The following is a 6664-nucleotide window of genomic DNA, read 5'->3' as shown; positions in this document are numbered from 1 at the left end:
AGTCTGTGGTGGGAAGGCTCATGAACTGGACTAGCCATATAAATACTATGGCTACAAGAGCAGATCAGACTCTAGGAATCCTGCGAGGAGTAACTCACCTCCTGACTCCCCAAAGCCTGTTTACCATCTACAAGGCACAAGTCAGGAGTGTGATGGAATACTCTCCACTTGCCTGGATGAGTGCAGCTCCCACAGCACTCAAGAAGCTTGACACTGTCCAGGACAAAGCAATCCCCTTGATTGGCACCACATCCACAAACATTCACTCCCTCCACCACCAACGCACAGTGGCAGCAGTTTGTACCATCTACAAGATGCACTGCAGGAGTTAACCAAGGCTCCTTAGACAGCATCTTCCAAACCCACGACCACTCCCATCTAGAAGGACAAGGGCAGCAGATTGATGGGAAAACCACTAACTTGAAGTCCCCCTCCAAGTCACTCACCATCCTGACTTGGAAATATATCGTCGTTCCTTCACTGTCACTGGGTCAAAATCCTGGAACTCCCTTCCTAACAATACTGTGGGTGTACCTACACCACGTGAACTGCAGCGGTTCAAGGAGACAGCTCACCACCACCTTCTCAAGAACAACTAGGGATGGGCAACAAATGCTGGTCCAGCCAGCGAAGCCCACATCCTGTGAATGAATAAAAAACAAGTTTTCAAAAAAAGGACAGGGATTTCTCCTGATGCCCTGACCAATAATATTCATCTCTCAACCCAAAAACAGATTAACCTAAGTTTGTGAGACCTTGTTGTGCAGAAACTGATGACTGCGTCTGTATACAAAGCAACATTTAAAAACATTTCTTTGGCTGTGAAGCATTTTGGGTATCCTGGGAGGTGCAAGGTTCTATACAAATGAAAGGTCTTTCATTCTTTATATTACTTCTCAGATCCTCTAATTTCCTGCCCAGTTCATTCCCAGTTGTGGTAATGGCTTTTAGATGGTGTAGAAGAGCAGCCCTATCTAATTCCCCCTCCAAATTCTTTATAAGTTGGGTGGAATTTACTGCCCTCTCCTGTAACGAGGTTGGTGGTGGAGGAGGCGTTTAATCTGGCGGGAGGGTAGCGGGTGGGGACTCAATGGTTTCACGCCTCAACCCCAATTAAGTCCGTGGTGGGAAGGCTCGCGGACAGCAATTGAGGTATGAACCCAGTGGCAGGCGGGGGAGCTCGCCATGCGGGGAGCACGACAAGCAAACATGAGTGGCATTGCTTGCAGGCTCCTGAGGTAATGGGGGGGGTGGTTCCTCATTCAAAACCCAGAAGGGAAAAACAGTTTGGATCAGTATTCCTATTTCTCAGTTTTTACTGTTTCTTCATCTGGGGAGCACTCAGTGCCTGATCTAGGGACCTGCCATCAGGAACCCGCTGAGAGCCACCCTACTGCCCTTGCTGCCGAACCCACTCCCTCCTCTCTCGCAATCCCCTCCCACCTTCACTGACCTGTGGCCTGGGATCCATCGGTGGTCCTGGGCCTTGGGTGGCTGATGTACCAGCAACAGCCACCACCTCCCAATGGCGCTGCCGCTCAATAGAGCTGCCAGCCTCTGATTGACCTGCAGCTCTCCGTGAACGGTACTTCTGCCCTTCATGTCCTTGATTCTGGGTAAGGCTCGCCCCAGTGGCACTTAATTTGGCGAGCATTCGCAAAAAGAGACGACGCTGGGCTCTCACCAGCTGTCCAGCCGGTGGGCGAGACCCCTCTCACTCCCATTAAATACTGCCCTCTATTTCTCTGGTGCAGCTGAGTTGATATCAGGAATGGTTTATATTGCAAATGTCAGACACAAAGTGAAGCTCTGTAGCCTGCTGTAGAAAGCTGATACACCAATACCAGGCAGCTGCTGAAGTCTGAGTTCCTCTAAAAATACCATTTGTCAACATATTTTACCCAAAATATCAAAGTCACCAAAAAGTAAGAGTCAGGCAGTAACATATCTGTGCACTGAATCTTGAAGGTGAACACCATGTGCTTATTGGTTTAAAAGATCATTTTTTACATTCACACACAGAAGATGGAATTTAATGCCCTCCACATGGCATGTTTGGTGACAGTGCTGCATTTAATTAGTTGAGAGGGTGAGGAGTAGGGACCCCACTGCCTTCCCCCCTCGACCCCAATTAAGCCCATGGCATGAAGGCCAGTGGATGGCCTTCCCACCCAACTGCCAACTGGGGCTTTTAAGAGGCCAATTTATGTCTCATCTCGCCACTGCTTGTATTAAGCCAACGGCGGGCAGGGGGCGTACCGTGTGGGGACCATGACCACCAAACCCATGCAGGTTCCCATGGGGTAGTGGGGGGAGTTCCCTCATTCAAGAGCACTCAGTGCCTGATTGAAGGACACAGCATTGAGAAGTGGCGGACCCACTAAGTGTCATCACCCTGCCTGCAGTAATTGTAGTTTTGATAAATGTACGACTGTAACTTTAAGAATAATCCTGTGTGGTAAGATCACATGATCTGTGTAAACCAATCAGCACAGGGAACCTCTAGGAGAGGGTGTTCCTTTAGTTATAGAGGTAGATGCGCACATGTAGCTGCTGCTGCTGTCTTGTAAATCAAATTCAATGTTTCCACCAAGAAAAGTTGCCTGGACAATCTATACCACTGCCCTTCCTGCTGACCCCCTTCTATGCAAACCCCACCCCATGCCAGCTCTCCTGCTATAACTTGCCTGTGGCCTGGGGTCCAGGGGCAATAATAGGCCTTGGGTGGGAATCGTACCGGCAGCAGCCACCACCTGCCGGTGCCGCCGTTCGATGGAACTGCTGGTCTCTGTTTGCTGGGCAGCACTCAGCGTGTGGGACTTCTGCCTCGGGGCCCTTAATCCCAGAGAAGGCGCGCTGCTGTCCTGTTAAGTGCCTAATGTGGCTGGCTTTCCCTAAAAGAGGCAACGCAGGACTCTCGCTGTCTCTCCAACTGGAAGGTGAGACTCCTGCCCCTCCATTATATACCACCCATAAACCCTGATTTTGATCCTGCCCACCACTCACTCCATCATACCCAAAAAGGCGAGTGCCTCGTTGACATCCAAATGTCGGGAGGTCTGATAGCGTCACTCAGATCCCTTTGCCATTTTAAGTGGGAGCAGCAAAGCCGACACCCAGTATCAGTTAGGGAAACCCATTGCCGAGGAGGCGGCAGACTCAGATGGTCAAAAGACTAAAATGACATTATTTTGTAAAGGTTTCCTTGGGAGCCAAGAGGAGGATTAATCCTCCTCTGGGCCCCCAATGAATCCTTGGCCCTCCACTGCCAGAGTCTTGCTCCCATCTCATTGGTTCCTTCAGCATCTTGCTATGATCCGTTTCCATGGTTTCCCAGATGTGGCCTCCCGCTGTGCTCAACTGACTCCCGCCCCCTTGGCCTGACGTTGTCGATGTTGGATTCAGGTGGGAGTCGGGCCTGATCTATTTAAAGCAATCCTAGAAATTAAAATTGCCAGAGCCTCACATCAATGAGCTGGGGTGAGCCTGACACTTGCCCCATCAGCCCAGTGCTCATCCTGATTTAAATTTGGGATTGTCGTATTACAAGGAAAGCAATTTTCATTTAATTCATTTAATGCAACGTTCTGACATCTAGTGGTTAGTTTTGTCTTTACAGCATTATCTAGGAACGGCCATAGCTGCCACATACTGGTCAGATCAAAGCATTACAGGACACCACAAGTAAAAACTTTTAATGTTGATACATTATAAAGTGAAATTTTCATCAAAGCAATTTTCTTAAGAATATTCTTTATTTCAACCATTTGGATTGCAGGACTGTGATATTTAAAACTTTTAGAGTTCTTTTGGAAAGAAGGAATTTTGCTAAGTTGACTTGCCTAAATGTGTAAAAGCTTCCTGGAACAGATCATTACATAACTGATCAAGGATGTGAAAAACTTAAAATCTTTATAAAAGCAGTACACTGTGGTTGCTGGAAACCTGCAATATGAACAGAAAGTGCTGGAAATACTCAGCAGGTCAGGCAGCATCTGCGGAGAGAGAAACAGAGTTAACGTTCGGATTTTAATTCCATGCATGGGGACTGTTGTAAGGTCAGGAAACCTGGAAGAACAAGTATCCTGCATGTCTGATCATTCTTTTTCTGTTGGTTTCTCGTCTACAGTCAGTTTGATTTTCAGGCTAGAAACCTGTCAGGCGAGAAGGCCTTTCAATATAAGGATGAAAAAGGGCAGCAGGCAGGTATTGTGAGGAACTGCAAGAGATCCTGGGTTGGGGCAGGGTCCCAATTGGTGGGGAAGTTCCGATGATGGTTGAGGGAGTCGGGAGGTCATGGGGATGGGGGTGAGGTGTGGGTGGGGGTGAAGGATTTATGAATAGCTTGTTAGCCCTGGCGGAAATATTACTGCTTCTCCTGGCCCACAAGTAGTGCTACAAAGGCACTTAGTTCATGGATTCGGCCTTTCACGCAGCTCCTTACATCTGTCAGGTTTCCCAAGGTTTGGAAAACCTGGCCAAAGTGAATTAAAAACAGAACTATTAAAGTGAAAGCATTGAGCCTTTTTATAATATTTAAATGGTCAACCTGCCTCCTGTGAGAAGATTGATTGATCACCCCCCATCCCACCTCCGTTAAAACTGGATCAGATTGAAGGAGAGTCTGAGGGAGAGACAGCGTTCCTGTTTCAATGGTGATTGAACGGAACCTTCATTCCCAAGTACTTTTTCCATCCGCCATATACGCACAGCATCCTTATATTCTGCTCTATCATTTCACCATCACCATGAGCTCCCAGGTTTGACAGAATTACCATCCTAACTGTGAGGCCGCCATCAGCCACCAGATCAGCTGGAGCTCTATGTGTCTTATGTTTACCTCTCCATGTCCTTCTACTTTGATCAAGATGACATTGCATTGAAGAGTTTTGCCATATTCTTTCTGGAGCAATCTCATGAAGAGCGTGAACATGCTGAAAAATTCATTAAACTACAGAACCAGTGAGGGGGGCGCATCCAGGATATCAAGAAACCAGATCGTGATGAATGGGGAAGTGGCTTGGATGCAATGGTGTGCTCTTTGAAGCTGGGGAAGAACGTAAACAAGTTGCTTTTAAAATTGCATAAACCGACTACAGACAGGAATGACCCACATCTCTGTGACTTCCTGGAGGCCCACTAACTGGATGAACAGGTCAAGCCTCTCCAGCTATTAGGAGACTACGTAACCAACCTGCAGAGTTTGGGTGCTCCTGAAAGTGGAATGGCAGAGTACTTATTTGACAAGCACACCTTGGGTAAAGACAGCAGCTGAACACCTGAACTGCCTATCCCTTGCTGCTTGACTCCGAAAAGCTCAGTGCATGTTTAACTTATATTTGTAGTCTGTCCAGTTTTCACACCACCCAATTATGTAATTGATTATACCACCATAAACTTGAATTGGTTTGATTAAGCTATATATATTGGTGGGCTATTGAAGTGTACTTGTAGAAAATATTCTTTGGCTTATCTCCAAATAAAGCACTTGAACAGAAAAAAAATGAGAAAAAAAAACTGAAAGCAGGGTTGGGGTGGGTTCAAAGTGGGCTGCGTTCCTGCTTCAGATTCTTGAATTTTGACCTCTGACCTGACACCAACCCGCCCATTTTTGGAAGTTAAGATTCAGCCCGATATTTTGTTTTAATGATCTTTCGTCAGAACTGGAAAAGGTTAAAGATACAACAAGTTATAGGTGAAACATTTGACAGGGAATGGGAGGAAGGGAGAACAAAAGGAAAGGTCTGTGACAGGGTGGAAGGCAGGAGAGATTAAATGACAAAACTAATGATGGTGCAAATCAAAAGGAGACTGTAGTGGGACAATAAAGAGACAAAAGATGAGTTGAGAGGAGGTGTAAATGTGAAAAGCAGAATCATCAACAGCTGTTGTCCAAAAAATAGAAGTGGTGGTTATGATCGGAAATTGTTGAGCTCAGTGCTGAGTCCAGAAGGCTGTAAAGTGCCCAATCAAAAGATGAGGTTCCGCTCCTCAAGCTTCTATTGAGCTTCGTTGGAACAGTGTAGGAGTCTGAGAGGTCAGGGTAGGAGTGGACGGGAGAATTAAAATGACAGGCAACCAGAAGCTTAGGGGCACACTTGCGGACTGAATTTGCAGACTGCAAAGCAGTCATCCAATCTGAACTTGGTCTCCCCAGTGTAGAGGAGACTGCAATGTGAGCAGTGAATACAGTAGACTAGATTGAAAGAAATATGTGTAAATTGCTGTTCCACCTGGAAGAGGCTTTCAGGAGTCTTGGACAATGAGAAGGGAGGAGGTGAAAGGGCAGGTGTTGTGTCTCCTGCACGTGCACAGGAAGGTGCCATGGCTATAGTGCGGGATGGGTTTGCTGGGGTGATTAAAGAGAAGACCAAGGTATCACAGAGGGAGCAGTCCCTTTCGAAAGTGGAAGGGAGGGGAAAATCTGTTTGGTGATGACATCACGCTGGAGGTGGCGGAAATGTGGAGGATGATCCATTGAATATGAAGGTTGGTGAGGTAGAAATAAGGACAAGGGGAACCCTATCATGGTTCTGAGAGGGAAGGGAAGGAGGGAGAAGTGCAGGAACTGAGCTGAACATGGTCAAGAGCTGTGTCAATCTTCAGTGGAGGAAAAGGAAGACATTTTGAAAGCACCTGTATAGAAGGTGGCATTGTCAGAACA

The 6664-nt window shown here is 47.0% G+C and overlaps 1 pseudogene; it reads left to right on the top strand.

Moving 5' to 3' along the window:
- The first annotated feature begins 4748 nt into the window (after positions 1-4748).
- Positions 4749-5464, top strand: LOC144684214 (ferritin heavy chain, oocyte isoform pseudogene; annotated as a pseudogene).
- Positions 5465-6664: the final 1200 nt, after the last annotated feature.

This window comes from Cetorhinus maximus, chromosome 9 (genome assembly GCF_964194155.1).
Source record: "Cetorhinus maximus chromosome 9, sCetMax3.hap1.1, whole genome shotgun sequence".
Taxonomy (NCBI): Eukaryota; Metazoa; Chordata; class Chondrichthyes; order Lamniformes; family Cetorhinidae; genus Cetorhinus; species Cetorhinus maximus.
The sequence above is the reverse complement of the archived record's forward strand: the minus strand, read 5'-3'. Positions and strand labels throughout refer to the sequence as shown.